This window comes from Microcaecilia unicolor, chromosome 2 (assembly GCF_901765095.1).
Source record: "Microcaecilia unicolor chromosome 2, aMicUni1.1, whole genome shotgun sequence".
Lineage (NCBI taxonomy): Eukaryota > Metazoa > Chordata > Amphibia > Gymnophiona > Siphonopidae > Microcaecilia > Microcaecilia unicolor.
In genome coordinates, this window is record NC_044032.1 from 312,966,374 (window position 1) to 312,986,593 (window position 20,220).

The window sequence follows — 20,220 nt, forward strand, 5'->3', positions numbered from 1 at the left end:
GCAAAGAGCTGGTGGGAATAGGTGCAAAAAAGCGGGGTATGGCAAAACAGACAGGAAGAGGAGACTAGCTGGAAGAGGAGTCAAAAGCAGCAGAGAAGTGTAAAGTTTTGAGAAGGGCCTTGAAGGCTTGAAGGGAGGTGGCAGAGCTGAGGGAGGGAGGAAGGGAATTCCAGAGCTGAGGACTAAGGTAACTAAAAGCAGTGTCATGTAAGAGAAAGGCAAAGCACTGAGGGAGGGGAAATGCAGAGATTATCTGAGGAGGAATGCAGAAGATGGGAGGGGGAGTAGGGAGGAGCCTGTTTAAGTAAACAGTTTAAAAAGAATACGGAAGGAGACAGAAAACCAGTGCTCAAGAAAGAGAAAGGGAAAATGTCAAAATGGTGTGCATGATGAATGAGTTTAACAGATGTAGATTGGATCAGTTGAAGGCATTTCAAGGAGTGAAGAGGGAGTCCGGCATACAGAGAGTTGCAGTAGCCGAGTCAAGAGATAATTAGGGCATAGATGAGAGAGCAGATGGAATGAGGGAAGGATGGACAAACCAAATTTGATGGAGGGTGAAAAAAGAGGAGTGAACCACTGAGCCAAATCTGGTCTTTGAATGTGAGTTTGGAGTCAAATGTCACGCCCAAAATTTTAATGGAGTCACGGAAGATGAGGGTAAGGTGGAGAGTGGTTTGCCAAAAACAATGGCCTCACATTTTGTTGAATTAATGAAGAGCCCATTCTTCTTCAGCCAGGAGGAGACAGAGCTAAGACAAATTAAGTATAGGGCCCCTGCAAGGGGGTCGGATATACAGGGAAGAATTTGATGTCAGCATAGCAAAATGGAAGACACCTATGTTCCTGAATGACTGTCAAATGTGGTGCCAGGGAAATATTGAAAAGGGCAGGAAAAAGAATGGAATCCTCGGGAATACTGGAAGAGAGGGGGAAAACTGTAGTAAGAAGGTAGGAATGAGCCAGTTGAAAGAAACGGTCAGCAAGGTAGCTGGCAAACCAGTAGAGAACAGATCCAGAGATACCAATGGAACAAAGATGACGAAGAAGGAGGGTACGATTAGGTCAAATGTGGATGATAGATTGAGGGAGACAATAACAACTGAGTGACATTGATCAAGGATTACCCGAATGGTGTTACAGAGAGATAGAAGAAGGGTTTCGGTGCTATGACCTGCTCAAAAGCATGTCTGGTAAGGGTGAAGAACATTAATTTGCTCAACGAAAGACTTGAGCTGAGAAAGGACAAGCTTATTGAGGAACTTGCAAAGGAATGGGAAGCTAGAGAAAGGGCAAAAATGGGCAGGCAAGAGGGATCGAATTGGGGTTTCTTGAGAAGGAGAGTGACCAAAGCATGTTTTCAAGGGGAAAGGACAATTTCAGATAAGAGACTAGCCTGAAGGAGGAAAGGCAGAAGGGGCTGGGCAAGGCATTTCAAGAGGTAAGCAGGCCAAGGATCAAGGGGAGAGGAGGAGAGATTCAGACATTGTATGGTCATGGATGGAGACAGAAGAGAGGGGATTAAAGACCGACCAGGAGGAAGAGGGGTGGGGGGGGGGGGGGGGATGAGAGAAAGGGAGGTTGAGCGGTGGTGGAGGGAGAGAACATCGGAGAAGTGAAAATTTGGAGGCCAAGGCATCAGCAAAGACAGGGGGAGCAATGAGGAGTTCATAAGAGGATGGTAGGGTGTCAACATGGGAGAGCTGATAAAAATGTGGTGGAGAGCTTGGGGGTGGTTTAAGAACATGAAAATTCAGTAATCAAAGTACTTATTTTTAAAGATCTTGATAGTGATTAGTGTATCTGGGTAAGGTTTGGACAAATTCCTGAAGGAAAAGTCCATAGTCCGCTTTTGAGACAGACATGGGAAGCAACTGCTTGCCCTGGAATTTGTAGTATGGAGTGTTGCCATGATTTGGGTTTCTGCCAGGTACTTGTGACCTGGCTTGGCTACTGTTTGGCAAACAGGATACTGGGCTAGAAGGATCATTGGTCTGACCCAGTATGGCTACTATTTTGTTCTTATTCGCGGAGAAGCACATGGTAACAATAAGCAGAGGATGGTGAATTGAGCTTGTACCAGGGGTACTCAGAATGGTGAAGCTGTGACTCGAAGTGGTGAAGTTGAGGGGAAAACCAAGGGGAACGAGGAGACATGAGAACGGACAGGGGCATGAGTGTCAATGATGTGTTTGCGGGCGAAGTTCAGGTTGAGCTACCAGAGGGGAAGTCAGAGGGATTTATGGAGAGAGGAGGAGAGCAAAAAGGCAATATTTTTGATGGATGCCTCAGTTAAAGAATGAGAGGAAAATTTAATTGGAGGGACAGGAGGAGGGAGGGAAAAGGTAAGAAGAAAATGGTTGGTGCAGGGATGAGGAGTGGAAGAGAAGCCAACGGACAGAAGGGAGGGGTTAAAGTTCAGCCAGCGGTAGTCAGTATTTTTTTTGGCTGCTGCTGTTATCCCCAGATATTCAATGCCAAATCCATGTCATGGCACTGTCATTGAATATCCGGGCATACATGGCTGGCTAATACATATGCGCAGAGGCGTAGCCAGGTTTTCATCTCAGGGGGAGCAGACTTTTATAAAATAGGCTCCAGTTGGTATCAGCTAAACAACAGTGTCTGTGTTGTTGCTCAGGGGCTGTAGCAGGCACGGATTAATACAGGCTGTCTCCGTTGTGTCCTGCCTACAAGGAAACAGCATCAGAAGGCAGGATGCAGAAGAGGTCCCTGGACTGGCCAGAGCAGGCAACCTGTCTTCTTAACTACAAAGTAAAAATATTCAAATCGTGACCATCACCTCAGGAATAGCACACACATTCCTTCCACTGCTAGACACTTTGTTTAAATCAAATGGGCTTTTGTTTGTGAGGTGACTCTACTGGATGTGAAGAACAGTAGTCTTGAGCATTTTTATTTTGGGTGACAAAGGCCACAAAGGTGGCCCTTGCCCCACAACCTACATTCAAATAGGGCAAGACACTTTGTGAAATAACACAAACCCCTGTAAAAAAGACACCCAAAACCTATACTGAAAACTTACCACACCATAACAGCCTTAACCTACGTATGAAAAGACGGTGCTATAAATATTAGTGGGACCAAGAGAAGTGTTTCCCTAGGTGGTCCTGGAGCACCCTCTTGCCATTCAGGATTTCAGGCTATCCACAATGAATCTGCATGAAAAAGATTTGCATGTAATGGAGGCAGTATATGCAAATCAATGTCATGCATATTTACTGTGGATAGCCTGAAAACCTGACTGGCAAGGGGGTACTCTAGAACCAATTTGGGAAACACTGCCTTAGAACACAAAACTCAACACACCATAACAGCCCTAACCTACCTATGAAAAGACAGTACCATATATATTACACCGGGCCCTGGAGCACCAATATACCTACTATTGGGAAACTGGAACAAGCTGCACTGTTACACAGACACTACATGCTAGCAGAATCCTTCACCTCAGTCACACATGCAGAACATGGACAGACCCTCATCTATATAACATGAGTAGCCATACTGGGTCAGACCAATGGTCCACCTAGCCTAGTATCCTGTTTCCAACAGTGGCCAACCCAGGTCACAAGTACCTGGCAAGAAACCCAAATTGTGACAACATTCCATGCTACCAATCTAATACAGAATAGAGAGCAACAACAAAAAATGAAATAGAGACCTCCTTCCTCGCTGCCCAAGGAAGCCAGACTCTATAAACAGTGCAATACTGGTAAAAAAGAAACAGAAATGCATTTTCTCCTGTACTTTGCAAAATAAAAATAGAAAAAAATGTACCTTTTACAAAGCAGGTACATCTTAGTCCTTACAAAGTATTAAATAAAAATAATTTTCTTCTACCTTTGTTTGGGAATTTGGCTGGTCCCAGTCTTTTTTCCCATGTTCCACGAGTCAGCCATACAAATTCTTTTCCAGGTTGGCTTTTCCATTTCTTCTCTCGCTTCTTGTCTTCTTCCTTTCCTTCTCTACATCTGTTGGCAGTGTCCCCTTCTCTACATCGTTTTATGTCCCCACTATGAAATAGCTGTGTATAGAGCTGCCAAGTGATCGAGCTCCAGAAGGGAGATTTTTCAACCAGTCCTAGTGTGAACTGACATCCCAAATTCATGTGGGATTTACAGTCCCTGATTCTACCCATCAAAATCTGTGCACTCGGAACCCTGCAGGGTTGCTAATTTGAAGACATCGGAGATGTGCATTTTTAAATACTGTCATATTTCTAAAATCAAATTCAAAATAAAATACCTTTTTCTACTGTTTGAATAATTTATTTTCTCATGTGCTTTGGTCCCACTGTCTCTTTTCTGTTTTCTCCATTTCATCTGCCTTTACAGGGTCTCTTGCCCATCTGACATTTCTTCTGCCGCCAAGTGCACCAGCCTTCTTTCCTCTGCACCACTATTTGTCCTGTCTAGTATCTCCCTTCTGTGTCCCTTGTCCCAATCCTACCCCCAAGTTCAGCATCTGCCCTTTCTGTGTCCCCATCTCCCCCCTTTTTCAGCACAAGCCTACCTGGAGGGGCATGCGAACGCCCATCTCCATGGGCGTCTATCTCAGAGAATGGGTACGTGAAGGGGCGGGACAAACCGTATTTAAAAAAAAAAATGGGCGTCCATCTTTTTTCTGATAATACGGTTTATGCCAGCCAAATGCATCGGATTTGTGCGGATTTGAGCTGGGCGGTATCGTTTTTCAGAGATAATGGAAACCAAAGGCGCCCAGCTCAAAAATGACCAAATCCAAGGCATTGGGTCATGGGAGGGGCCAGGATTCGTAGTGCAGTGGTCCCACTGACATGCCAGGACACCAACCAGGCACCCTAGGGGCACTTGTAACAATTAAAAAAACAAAGCAAACTACCTCTGAAGTCCATAGCTCCCTTCCCTTGGATGCTGAGCCCCCCAAAACCCACTCCCTACAACTCTACACCATTACCATAGCACTTATGGCTGAAGGGGGGGCACCTAGATGTGGGTACAGTAGGTTTTGGGGGCGGTTTGGAGCGCTCCCATTTACCACCACAAGTGTGACAGGTAGGGGGGGATGGGCCTGGGTCCACCTGCCTAAAGTCCACTGCACCCACTAGCAACTGCTGTGATGGAGCTGGGTATGACATTTGAGGCTGGCATACAGGCTGGAAAAAAATGTTTTTAAAGTTGTTTTTTTTGGGTGGGAGGGGGTTAGTGACCACTTGGGGTGTCAGGGGTGGTCATCCCCGATTCCCTCCGGTGGTCATCTGGTCATTTAGGGCACTTTTTGGGGACTTGTTCGTGAAAAAAAAAGGGTTCAAAAAAGTGACCCAAATTCGCGCTAAAAACGCCTTTCTTTTTTCGATTATCGGCCGAGGACGCCCATCTCTCCTCGGCCGATAAACACGCCCCAGTCCCACCTTCACCACGCCTCCGACACGCCCCTGTCAACTTTGGCCGTTTCCGCAACAGATTGCAGTTGAAGACACCCATCTCCTGATTTGGGTCGAAATATGGACATCTTTCTCTTTCGAAAATAAGGCGGCTGGTCTCTTCATCCCCCCCTTTTCTAATATCTGCCCCTCCTGGTGTCTCCATCTCTCCCTTTTTCTAACATTGTCCTGTGTCCCCATCTTCCCCCTTTTCCAGCATTATCTCTTTCTCCCCATCTCTCCATATTCCCATTCCCCCTTCCAGTTATGCCGCTTTGTGCCCCTATCTCCTCCTCCCCATTCCAGTAGTGCCCTCTCTGTGTCCCTATCTCCTTACCCCCCTTTCTAGTAGTGCCCCTGTGTCCCTATCACGGACTAGATAGACTGAGTTCCACTCCTGTCTATTAAACCTTCTTGGGCAACTTTCTCCCTTCTCCAGCTCTGTTCCCCCCCCAAATCTTACATGTTTCGTCCGTAGTGCCTCCTCCCCCTCCCGAATCTTGCACCTACTCCGAGTCCTGTCTCTTCCGCCCGCTCTCACCCATCCGCGTGGTCGCTCGTTTTTAAAGCCCTGAGGTGTTCTCCCTCCGACACCGGCAATTCACATAACCAGCCTTCTGCCAGTGTCGGGGCCTCTCCCTCAGACGCGTCCCACCTCTGCGGAAGACAGGAAGTTGCATTGAGGAGGCGGGACGTGTCTGAGGGAGAGACCCCGCCGGTGGCAGAAGGCTGGTTATGTGAATCGCCGGTGTCGGAGGGTGAACACCTCGGGGCTTTAAAAATGAGCGACCAAGCGGATGGGCGAGAGCGGGCGGAAGAGACAGGACTTGGAGTACATGTAAGACTCGCGCGGTAGATGGGAGGAGGCAGAGAAAGCCATTGGCACTGCAGGCATTTGGTGCTTAGGCACCATCTCTTCTAAAAAATCTGTGCCCCACCTAGCTACTGCATATGCGGTTAAGTGCAACACTCATACATAACCGCATATGTATTAGCCGCATAAAGTAAACATATGACTGTTTTATGTGGACCTATTTATGTAGCTACCTTCTTTGGTTAGGCATTGAATATCAGACTTAGCCCCATAAGTACCAACTCCACCTCTGGACTACCCCCAAAATAGCCATTTTCAGCTTAGGTGCTAACTGTGGATATTCAGTGTTACTAACTGGTTAAGTGCCACTGAATATCTGGGGTTAGCTCCAGAGAAATGATTTAAATTGCTTTCAATATCGACTCCCAAGTGTGTATGCATACAAAGAAAACTGGCAAATTTGTGCATGTCACAAAGCAGATGTAAATACTTTCCCATTGCAGACTGATGTAACTTGTGTATACCTGCTACACAAGGTAGGTGGTCTGTTATAAAATTCCACTCTAAAAGATTAGTGCCTACTTTTTTTTTTTTTTTTTTTTTTTAGAGCATAAGAATAGCCATACTGGCTCAGACCAATGGTGCATAAAGCCCAGTATCCTGCTTTCAACAGTGGCCAATCAAGGTCACAAGTATCTGGCAGAAACCCAATTAGTAACAACATTCTATGCTACCAATCCCAGGGCAAGCAGTGGCTTCCCTCATGTCTATCTCAATAACAGACTATGGACTTTTCCTCCAGGAACTTGTCCAAACCATTAAAAGTATTTCCATGTAATTTCATTGAGTATCAGTTTTAACTAAATACAAAACAGGAAACATTCAATGCTAAGAACATAAGAATATTCATAGTGGGTCAGACCAATGGTCCATCTAGCCCAGTATCCTGCTTCCAACAGTGGCCAATCCAGATCACCTGGCAGAAACCCAAGTAGTAGCAATATTTAGTACATGCATTAAACATTACGTTTACTTTTGATGTGGTAATCTAATTATATGCATAGCATACAAATAATACAACAGTACATTAATACTTTAAGCACTTTCACTTCATTGGAAACGGAATGTGCTACCCTCTCAAACTGGTGTCCAAGACTCAACTTTGGGCACTAGAAAATGTTTTCTTGCTTGCTTTTTTTTCTGCACTCAGATCTGATAAAAGTGACACTGACGGCCATTATTGGTTTAAAAGCGCATTTTGCACTTGACATTCATTTTTCTTGTGCTCATGAGATTCTAGATAAGTAGACTGTTTCCATAACTCTCTTACTGTTTATATGAAGTTTTATGAGCAGTTTACTGGTGTCTACGCTAAGTAATTATTTGACATTGCATTGTGGTTGATGTGAATTCTATTGTATCTTTTCTTCCTGAGCAGCATCTCTTGTACTCTTAGGGAAGAGGTGAAGTATATGTGTGTGTGAAAAGGCAAACATTTTCAGCTTCAACAGGGATCAGCAATAAATTCTAGGTATGTAGCTCTACCTAAGAGGAGAAGTGACGAGGATTTTAATAGGAACCACATGGTTTAAAACAGAGTTCTATTTTTTTTGAGAACCTGTCTTTAGTCAGTAACTGCCTTTGAGCAGAACATGAATAGTGTTCATAAGCTGTCATAATTTATAGGGTATAGTATGTGCATATGTGTGTTCTGTGTGGGGGTATGTCTGTATTTTTTTTAATGTGTGTGTGTGTACTCAAAGGAAAAGCACAGTAAGCAGTGCATAACTCCAACCTGCTGAACTAGTCCAGAGATGGGAAACTTTGGGGCTCTTTTACAAAGGCACGGGAGGGCATACGCACATACAGCACACGCCAAATTGGCACTACTGCCCGGCTTCCGCGTGAGCTGGGCAGTAATTCAGAATTTGGCTTGTGCTGAATCCTGCAGTAGAAAATAATTTTCTATTTTCTACCAAGGCCTCTTACCCGGCGGTAAACAGCAGTTGGCAGGGCCGGTCTTAGCAAGTGCGGGGCCCTACGCAGACCAATTTGATAGGGCCCCACCCTAGCCCCGCCCCTAGCTCCGCCCCCTCCCTAGCTCCAGGGCCGGCCACCCCTCCCTCCAAGCTCCCAGACCGCTCCCTCCGAGCTCCAAGGCCCCCAGCTCCAGGGCCTCCCTCCCTCCCAGCTCCAAGGCCCCCCTCCCTCCCTTCCAGTCATTTTTTAACATCCCCCTCCAAAATCCAGTACTAGGTATGCCGAGAATACAAAACACTCAGGACCTATAGAGCAATTCTACCATACCATAAGCAGCCATTTCTACTAAATCACACAAAGAAATGGAAAACATCTTAAAACACTACAGTGAGCACTAGAGCATCAATTCACCTATTGTAAAATGAAACCAGACAGAATAGTACAGATCGTCGTCAATCCTGCACAGTCAATGCCAAGTGAAAGCCATGTCTTTTTCATAAACACAGATACACCCTAATCCACTATAGAATAAGTAGTAATATTAAAACTTTCTATTTAGACAAAAATTAAACTGAACCCCCAAGATGCCAGACTCTGCATACAATGCACCACCACAGAAACAGAAAATGTCCCCTAGTACTGTGCAAAATATAAAGACAGCAGATGTAAATTTGAAAAAAAAAACCTAACAAATACCAATCACCACTTTTTCAAATTAACAAATAGAAATAAAACAAATATAGAAAATAAAATAATACCATTTTATTGGACTAATAGATTTAGCTTTCAGAGGCCAAAACATCCTTCCTCAGGTCAATATAGTATAGTACTGCTACAGTATCCTATCCTGACCTGAGGAAGGGGGTTTTGTTCTCCGAACGTTAGACAAAATGTATTAAAAATGTATTAAAATTAGTCCTATCAAAAGATTACCTTGTTTACATGTTCTATATTATAAACATTTATTAACACATCAACAATACTACTTTACCCTAAAGTAAAAAAATAAAAATATATATTTTATTTACAGTTTGTTGTCTCAGGTTTCTCCTTTCCTCATCTTCTTTTCACTGTCTTTCTTCCATCCAGCATCTGTCTTCGGTCTCTCTCTGCCATCCAGTGTCTGCCCTCTCTGCTGTCGCCTCCATCTAATGTCTGCCCTCTCTCCCTGCCCCTTCCATCCACATCTGCCCTCTATCTCTGCCCCTTCCATGATCCATCCACCATCTGCCCCTGTCTGCCCTCTCTCTCCCCCCATCCATTCACTGTCTGCCCTTTCTATCCCTTCCATCCACTGTCAGCCCTCTCTCTCTGCCCCTTCAATCCACCATTTGCCCTCCCCTCTGTCATCTATCCAGGGTTTGCCCTCCCTCTCGCTCCCCCATCCAGGATCTGCCCCTCTCCACCCCTTTTTTTAGCCCCCAGTTCCAGCCCCATAATCCCACCAGTTCCGAGCTTCAGCTCCCCAGCCACTTCTCCCTGTCCCCTTTTCAGCCCCCAGTCCCCAGTTTCAGCCTCCAGTCCCAGTACTAGCCCCCTTATCCCACCTACCCTCCTTTTCAGCCCCCTTCATCCACATGCCTTGTATTAGGGCCCCCTTTTCAGAACCATTCTCCCACCTGACCCACGCATGCCCCATTTTCCCACCAGCCCCAGGCCCCATATGGCCCTTTCTCAGACCCCAGTGACAGTTCCCTTCTCCCATCCAAGAACCCCAGTCCCCTCCCCACCCGTCCCCTTCAACCATCCAAGAACCCCCCTTCCCGCCCCCTTCTCCCATCCGTGATCCCCTCCCCAACCCCAGTCCCCTTCAACCATACAAGAACCCCCTCCCCACCCCCTTCTCCCATCCGTGAATACCCCTCCCACCTCAGTCCCCTTATCCCAAGAACCCCAGTCCCCTCCCCACCCATCCGTGACCCCCTCCCCAGTCCCCTTCAACCATCCAATAACCCCCTCCCCACCCCCTTCTCCCATCTGTGAATACCCCCTCCCACCTCAGTCCCCTTATCCCATTCAAGAACCCCAGTCCCCTCCCCACCTGTCCTCTTCTCCCATCCGAGAATCCCCTCCCCAACCCCAGTCCCCTTCAACCATCCCCCTCCCCACCCCTTCTCCCATCCGTGAATACCCCTCCCACCTCAGTCCCCTTATCCCATTCAAGAACCCCAGTCCCCTCCCCACCCGTCCCCTTCTCCCATCCGAGAATCCCCTCCCCAACCCCAGTCCCCTTCAACCATCCAAGAACCCCCTTCTCCACCCCTTCTCCCATCCGTGAATCCCCTCTCCACCTCCCCATTTGAGAACCCCCACCCTACCCTTCCCCCACCTGAGAACCCCCACCCTTCTCCCATCTGAGTCCCTCCCCCCCTCCCAGACCCACCTACCAGCTGAGCTCCATTCTGCCGCCCACCACCCTCACTGCCCTTAAAAAAACAATTTGGAAGCGTCGGAGAGACAGTGACAGGCAGCGCCTCACGTCTGCCCTGCTACTAAAAATCTCTTTGATGTTGTTCGGGCCTTCCCCACATTGAGTCCTGCCCGCCCTCGCGGTAATTGGAAGTTACCTCAGAGGAGGGCGGGACTCAATGTGGGAAGGCCCAATGACGGCGAACAGATTTTAGTAGCAGGGCGGGCAGACGCGAGGTGCTGCCTGTCACTTTCGGCGCTTCCAAATTGCGTTTTTAAAGGCAGGAGACAGGAGAGCAGCGACTCGGAGCACCCCCCCCCACCCGCTGACATCAGGGGGGGGGGCGGACCGCCCCCTCCACGCCACCGTCGTGCATCGGATTTGTTGGGAGGGAGGGAGGACGGAAGGACTGGAGGTCGGGCGGGCGGGGTGACCTGAGGCGCGCGCGGGGCCCTATGCGGCCGCCTCGCCTTGACCGGCCCTGGCAGTTGGCGCGTGCTGCATGCTTAACCATGCGGGTAGAGTGTGACACTTTACCATTAGGTCAATGAGTGGCGGTAAGGTCTCAGGCCAAAAATGGACACGAGCTGGTTTCAATTTTAGCGCAAATCCATTTTCTGGCCCCATAAAAAATGGCCCCTTTTCCTAGATGAAGTAAAAAATGGTCCAGTGTGCACCCAAAAGACGAGCTCGCACTACCGCAGGCCACTTCTTACCACAGCTGAGTAAAAGGACCCCTTTGATCCTTGAGTGTTGTATTCTAGCTTGTTTTCAGAATTTCTGCAATCAATATTTGTGAGATATATTGGTATAGAGTTTGCTCCAAGAATAGAGGTAATTTGCATAATTCTCCTTGGTTGATCAGGGGGAGGAATGCTGGCTTCGGCCTAACCCCTGGTAAGCCTTTCCTCAGCTGAGAGGTGCCCAGCTCTACCACCGGCTGCCTTTCAGGTGCTGTGGAGGACTTGCAGCTCATCTGCATATCCTTACAGCCTTCTCTGGGGTGACACCCAGGTCCACTCCGATCCACTCAGGGCCTCCACTCTAGCTGCCACGCGCCGGCATTTTTCTCTTTACATCTAATCTTCTTCCCAGTTGCTAAAGTACCTCAGTCGTTTATGGCCCCTATTCACATTCTCTTCCTAGCCCTGTCCCTTCCTAATCTTTTCCCTCACCCCCTACCTCTCTCCGCTACAGGAACTCACTGCCCATCCATCGACTTCATCACCTCACCTTCTCTCCTACCCTCTTCCTCCCTCTTGGCTTTTAATCTTCGTCTCTTTCTTCCCTCCATTTTGCCTTCCCCATTCCACCTAAATATCTCTCGCCTTCGTGGCCACACCTCTCCTACTTTCCTCCGCTCTCTTTTACTCCTTCTCTTACTCTCAGCCGGTGACATCAATCCCAATCCTGGCCCTCCTCACCAACTATTATCCCAACTCTACAGATCTCACCGCGACCTCTCTAACCTCATCTCTATTCCTCTACTCCCCTCCTCTTCTCTGCCCTTCTCTTGCTCCCTATGGAATGCCCGCTCTATCTGTAACAAACTCCCCTATATCCAGGACCTCTTTATCTCGCTTCACCTCCATCTGCTCGCCATCACAGAAACCTGGCTCTGCCCTGATGACTCTGCTTCTGTCGCAGCCCTCTGCCATGGCAGTTATCTTTTTTCACATACTCCTCGCCCTGCTGGTCGCGGGGGCGGTGTTGGACTACTTCTCTCTCCCTCCTCCAGATTTCAACCCTTTCTTCCACCTCAATCTCACTGTTTTTCCTCCTTTGAGGTCCAACCTATCCACCTTTTCTCTCCCCTGCCTCTTCGAATAGCGGTCATTTATCATCCCCCTGATAAGTCCCTTTCATCCTCTCTCAGTGACTTTGATGCCTGGCTTGCCTTTCTCCATGATCCTTCCTCCCCCTCTCTCATCCTTGGTGACTTTAATATTCCTGCTAATGATCCTTCCAACTCTTATATTTCCAAGTTACTCGCTTTAACATCCTCCTTTAATCTCCAACTATGCTCCACCTCCCCCACTCATCAAAATGGTCACTGTCTTGATCTCATCTTCTCCTCCAACTGTTCACCCTCTAGTTTCTTTGCCTCTGATCTTCCCCTCTCTGATCACCATCTTATAACTTTCACACTTAAATCTCCTCCCTCCGAGTCCCGTCCTATCTTATCTAATTTATCTAGGAATCTTCACGATATTGACCCTTCATCTCTATCCTCCCATGTTTCAAACCTCCTCTCTACTGTGGCACCATCCACGTCTGTCAACGAGGCTGTTGCTTCTTACAATACTCTATCCTCTGCCTTAGACACACTTGCACCTTTGATGACCCGCCCTGTAAGGCGTACAAAACCCCAACCTTGGCTGACTTCTAATATCCGCTACCTATGTTCCTGTACCCGCTCCGCCGAACGCCTCTGGCGGAAATCTCGGGCCCTTGCTAATTTCTTACACTTTAAGTTCACGTTGACCTCCTTCCAATCTGCTCTTTTACGCGCCAAACAGGATTATTATATCCAACTGACCAACTCTCTTGGCTCTAACCCTCGACTTCTCTTCACCACATTGAACTCTCTCCTCAAGGTGCCCCCTCCCCCAACTCCCCCTTCATTATCTCCTTAGACCCTTGCTGAATTCTTTCACGACAAGGTTCAAAAGATAAACCTTGAATTCTCTACCTCGCCACCTCTCCCTCTACTAGTCCGTTCCCCTCTCTCTCCTTCCCCTCATTCCTTTTCCTCCTTTCCTGAAGTTACTATAGAGGAAACTACACTACTACTACTACTAATCATTTCTATAGTGCTATTAGATGTACGCATCGCTGTACACATTACCTTCAGGTACTTTTTCTGTCCTTAGAGGGCTCACAATCTAGGTTTTTGTATCTGGGACAATGGAGGGTCAAGTGACCCGCCAAGGTCACAAGGAGCTGCAGTGGTAATCGAACCCAGGTTGCCAGGATCCATGCCTTCTACCTTTGTGTTTATCCCATGCAGTTTTACATTCAGTTACCATTTTTATCTCCACCACCTCCCGTGGGAGGGCATTCCAGGTATCCACCACCTTCTCCTTGAAAAAGTAGTTCCTCACATTATTCTTGAGTTGGTGTCCCCCCCCCCCCCCCCCCCCCTGCAACCTCAATTAGTTCTACCACCTTCCTGTCTCTGGAAAAGATTTGTTTGTAGATTTAATACCTTTCAAATATTTGAATGTCTGTATCATATCACCCCTGTCTCTCCTTTTCTCCAGGGTATACATGTTTAGGTCCTCAAGACTCTCCTTATATGTCTTGTGTCGCAAACCCCATACCATTTTCATACACTTCTCCTTTCTTCCTCAAAATGTACCACCTGTTCCTCTGATCCCATTCCCACCCACCTTCTTAATGCCATTTCACCTGCTCTTATTCCTTTTATCTGTCACATTCTCAACCTCTCACTTTCCACTGCAACTGTCCCTACTGCCTTTAAACATGCTGTGGTCACACCTCTCCTTAAGAAGCCTTCACTCGACCCTACTTGTCCCTCTAATTACTGACCCATCTCCCTCCTCCCTTTTCTCTCCAAATTACTTGAGCGTGCTGTTCACCACCGCTGCCTTGATTTTCTCTCCTCACATGCAATCACATGACCCACTACAATCTGGTTTTCGCCCTCTCCACTCAACCGAAAATGTGCTTACTAAAGTCTCCAATGACCTATTACTGGCTAAATCCAGAGATCAATATTCCATCCTCATTCTTCTTGATCTTTCCGCTGCTTTTGACACTGTCGATCACAGCATACTTCTCGATACCCTGTCCTCACTTGGATTCCAGGGCCCTTGTCCTTTCCTGGTTCTCTTCCTACCTCTCCCGCCGCACCTTCAGTGTTCACTCTGGTGGATCCTCTTCTACTTCTATCCCTCTGCCTGTTGGCGTACCTCAGGGTTCTATTCTTGGTCCCCTCCTCTTTTCTATCTACACTTCTTCCCTTGGTTCATTAATCTCATCTCATGGCTTTTCCTACCATCTCTATGCTGATGACTCCCAAATCTACCTTTCTACCCCTGATATCTCACCTTGCATCCAAACCAAAGTTTCAGCGTGCTTGTCTGACATTGCTGTCTGGATGTCTCAACGCCACCTGAAATTAAACATGACCAAAACCAAGCTTCTCATTTTTCCCCCCCAAACCCACCTCCCCACTTCCCCCGTTTTCTATTTCTGTTGATGGCTCTTCTCATTCTCCCTGTCTCCTCAGCTCGAAACCTTGGGGTCATCTTTGACTCTTCTCTCTCCTTCTCTGCTCATATCCAGCAGATCGCCAAGACCTGTCGTTTCTTTCTTTACAACATCCGTAAAATTCGCCCCTTTCTTTCCGAGCACTCTACCAAAACCCTCATCCACACCCTTGTCACCTCTCATTTAGACTACTGCATCTGCTTCTTGCTGGCCTCCCACTTAGTCACCTCTCCCCTCTCCAATCGGTTCAAAACTCTGCTGCCCGTCTCGTCTTCCGCCAAGGTCGCTTTACTCATACTACCCCTCTCCTCAAGTCGCTTCACTGGCTCCCTATCCGTTTTCGCATCCTGTTCAAACTTCTTCTACTAACCTATAAATGTACTCACTCTACTGCTCCCCAGTATCTCTCCACACTCGTCCTTCCCTACACCCCGCTCCATGGATAAATCCTTCTTATCTGTTCCCTTCTCCACTACTGCCAACTCCAGACTTTGCGCCTTCTGTCTCGCTGCACCCTACACCTGGAATAAACTTCCTGAGCCCCTACAACTTGCCCCATCCTTGGCCACCTTTAAATCTAGACTGAAAGCCCACCTCTTTAACATTGCTTTTGACTCCCACTTGCCTCCACCTACCCTCCTCTCCTCCTTCCTGTACACATTAATTGATTTGATTACTTTATTTTTTGTCTATTAGATTGTATGCTCTTTGAGCAGGGACTGTCTTTCTTCTATGTTTGTGCAGTGCTGCGTACACCTTGTAGCGCTATAGAAATGCTAAATAGTAGTAGTAGTAGGTTGAACTGTCCTGGGGAACAAGACAAATGGCTTCCATCTGATCATGCCACTCAATTCAGTGGCAATGCAGTTTAGCTCACTTATTGGGAGCAGTGTTCAAGAAATTAGAGACAGAATGTTGGCTGATGAGACTGAAAATCAGCTCCAATTCCTTTAGAGGGTGCTAGCACTCTGCTTGAAACACCATGTTTACTGGGCTCACCTTCAAATAATTTGAGAGTGGCTAGTCAAAATGCCTTCCTTTGCTGCTATGTTTCTCTTACATGTGCAATATCTTAAAGCCACTTATCATAGTTATCACTACTGAAACAGTTTAAAAAGATTTTTAAAAACTGTGACTGAAATGTCAATAGTGTATCAAGGGCAGGGCGGTGGGGGCAGTCTGCCTCGGGTGCAGGCAACAAGGGAGTGCACAGAGCAGGTGTGCGAATATCGGCTCTGCCGGTCCCCTGCCCCCGCTAACTGTTCCGGAGCAGGGGACCAGCAGAGCCGCCAGCTGTTTGCCTGCTCTGCTCTTCATTCCACCTTGCTGGGAGAAAAGGTCTGGTAATTCGCCTTGTGTGTATGAGGAGGGGGGGGGGGGGGGGGGAGGGTGACGCACTGGTGGGTGGGTGTGATGTACCTGGGGGGATAGCGTGCCAGGGGCACAGAGGAGACCCAACCCGGGACGTGAACAGGCTAGGAACGCCAATGTGAAATGTTCAATAGGTTGTGGTCCTATAAGCTCCTCCAAGAGATCCATGTAATGGAAGCTATTTGGTGGAAGCATTAAGAATATACTTTTAAATAAGCATGAGATGAAATTTTTGATGGAGAAACATTGAAAGAGAACTTTTTTGAAAAATGCTAATGGACAAGTTATATGCTCTAGACTCACATCAGTCAGAATATGATGCCTATTGGTTTGGTCCTGTTGCTTTCACTTGTCCATATCTTCAACATTGGTTAATACACAACTGAGGATACTGCACTCCACCTATCTTATGCCACAATGACTGCATAAATGACAGGAGCAGTTCTCTCCTTCATGTTGGAGAGGTTGTCCTACTTCAGGAGATTTGGCACACAAGTGGTACACGTCTACACATTTAATCTTTTTGGAAAATGATAATTACATACATCTCCAATTTAGTCCAGACAGCTTTTCCCTTACATCCAGCCTTTATTCTTCTCGGCATGCCTCCTCAGCATTTGGAGTCTTTTGTTCATTTAGACTTGATTAGACAATTATTGCTAGTTGCTAAGGTCTGTGTTGCATATAAGTGGAAAAGCACTTACCCTCCCAACAGTTTTGGCTGGATTCCTGTTGTTTTGCTGTACTGTTCAGATCTTTGTTATGTATCTAATAACAGTAAAAATTATTTGAAAAAAAAAAAGTATGACAAAGGTATCAAATTATTTGTAAAGGTAAAGGATCATGTATTTGATATACTGCCTTTCTGTGGTACGATCAAGGCGCAGTTTTCATATATTATATACAGGTACTTCCTATGTCCCTAGAGGGCTCACAATCTCAGTTTTGTACATGGGACAGAGGAGGGTTAAGAAAATGAATGCTGAATTTCAGTGTAGTTAATGCTTGAATCAATTCTGAAGCTTTTATTTCTGGTGGGCATGAAAGGTAGAGAGAACATAAGAACAGCCATACTGGGTCATACCAATGGTCCATCTAGCTCAGTATTCTGCTTCCAGCAGTGGCCAATCCAGGTCACAAGTACCTGGCAGAAACTCAATTAGTAGCAACATTCCATGCTACCCAGTGCTTTTTTTGTAGAAAAAAAGGTGCCGGTACTCATTATGGGCAGGGTCACCACATATGGCTCCACCCCTATGATAGCCACACCCCTTATACCAGCCATGGCGCATATAAACAGACATCATTGAAAACATACTAGTATAGGAGAAAAACAATAACTTGTGATTTTTTTTCATTATAAATCATTTCTGTAAGCTGTTACAGCTCCAGTATACCCAGTGCAAAATAAGACAGCGGATGTAAATTCTCAAATTGGACAAATTCCAAACACTAAAACGCTAAAAGATCATCCCGAACACACCTCAACCTCCACTTCCCCACTTGCAAGGGCCTGAAATACAAGACGCTACACGCGTCAACCTTTTCCCACATGAGCACGCAGGCTTGGAATACACTACCGCGCAACCTAAGAGTGATTAACGAACAAGCATCCTTCCGTAAACTACTGAAGACTCACCTGTTTGAACAAACTTACGGAAAGAGCCAAAACACATAGAGTCCATACTCACTGTTCATCAATGCAACATACATCCACTTCTGATCCCTCATCCCGCAATCCAGTCAATCATACACTTATCCACGGAACTATGTACACCATATGTCTTTGTCTAACACTGCCCTTTAGCTTCCCATTGTCTCCTTCCAATGTTTCTATGTTGATGTCCCATTGTCATATTCCTAATTGATATTCGAATGTCTCGCACAACTCTGCACAATGTAATCCATAACCAAGTTGTAACAAATGTATTTCTATTATTCATATCCTATTGTAAGCCACACTGAGCCCGCAAAAAGGTGGGAAAATGTGGGATACAAATGCAATAAATAAATAAATAAATAAATAAATAAATAAAAATAAAATGATTTTTTTTCTACCTTTGTTGTCTGGTGACTGTTTTCTATCCATACTGGTCCAAGTGTCTGATTATGCTGCTCTCTATCTGTTCTCTTAACTCCGTTTCCAGGGCTTCCTTTCCATTTATTTCTTTACTTTCCTCCTTTATTCTTCCATGTACAGCATTTCTCCTCTCTCCCCGCCAACCCCTCCATATCCAGCAATTCTCCTCTATCTCCTGCTCTCCTCTCCATCCATTTCCAGCATTTCTCCTTCCTCCCCTGCCATCTCATCCATGAGCATCTCCTTCCTATCTTCCCTCCCCTCCATCTTTGTCCAGCATGTCTCCTCTCTCCCCTGCCCTCCCCTCCCATGTCCAGTGATTCTCTTCCCCCCCTGCCCTCCCCTCCTGTCCAAGTCCAGCAATTCTCTCTTCCCTGCCTTCCCCTTCCATCCATGTCCAGCAATTCTCTCTTCCCTGCCTTCCCCTTCCATCCATGTCCAGCAATTCTCCATTCTCTTCTCTCCTCTGCCCAGCAATTCTCCATTCTCCCCTGCCCAGCAATTCTCTATTCTCCTCTCTCCCCTGCCATCCCATCCAATCCATGTCCAGAATGATTCTCCTCTCTCCCCTCCCCTCCTCTCCTAGTCCAGCAATTCTCTCTTCCCTGCCTTCCCCTCCCATCCATGCCCAGCAATTCTCCATTCTCCTCTCTCCCCTGCCCTGCCATCCCATCCATGTCCAGAATGATTCTCTTCCCTCCCCTCCATGTCCAGCGATTCTCTTTTGCCCCATATCCTCCCCCTCCCTTCCATGTCCAGTGACTCGCCCCAGCCTCCACCAGCCCCTGAGATCATTCAAACCCCAGCCCCATTTGCCCAGCCCCCCCAGCCCCACACACACACCCCCAGCCCCACTTGCCCACCCTCCCCTGCCTGCTCCCTTCCGTTTGCTCCTGTGGCTGTGTTCCCTGCCTTATAAAACTTTTCTTTTTTACCGAAGTCGCGAACCAGCAGCCTTAAGACTGAAGAAAGCAAACAGCACGCAGGCTCGCCTTGTTGCATCACGTCACTTCATTTCCCTGCATTCTCAGCGTGTCCCGCTCTCGAGGAAAGGAAATGACATCAGAGGAGGTCGGGACGTGCTGAGAATGCAGGGAAACGAAGCGACGCAATGCAAGGAAGGAGGTGAGCCTGCCTGCTGTTTGCTTTTTTCAGTCTTCAGGCTGCCGGTTCGCGACTTCGGTAAAAAAAGAAAAATTTCACAAGGCAGGGATCACGGCTGGGTGCAAACAGCAAGGAGCGGGCAGGTGAGTTCCCAGACCCAGAAAAAAAGGTGCCGGTACGCTGTACCGGCACAAAAAAAAGCACTGATGCTACCAATCCCAGGGCAGGCAATAGCTTCCCCCACGTCCATCTCAATAACAGACTGGACTTTCCTTTAGGAACTTGTTCAAATCTTTTTAAAACCCAGATAGGCTAATCACCATTACCACATCCTCTGGCAACAAGTTCCAGAGCTTAACTTTTCTTTGAGTGAAAAAATATTTCCTCCTATTTGTTTTAAAAGTATTTCCATGCAATTTCATTGAGTGTCCCCTGGTCTTTGTACTTTTTGAATGAGTGAAAAATTGATTCACCTCCACCTGCTCCACACCACTCAGGACTTTATAGACATCAATCATATCCCCCCTCAGCCATCTCTTTTCCAAGCTGAAGAGCCATAACTGCTTCAGCCTTTCCTCATATGGGAACAGTTCCATCCCCTCTATCATTCTGGTTGCTCTTCTTTGAACCTTTTCTAATTTTGCTATATATTTTTTGATTACGCAAGGTGAAGTTGCACCATGGAGCGATATAGAGGCATTATAATATTTTTGGTCTTATTTTGCATCCCTCTCCTAATAATTCCTAGCATCCTGTTTGCTTTTTTGGCCGCCGCCACACACGGGGCAGAATATTTCAGC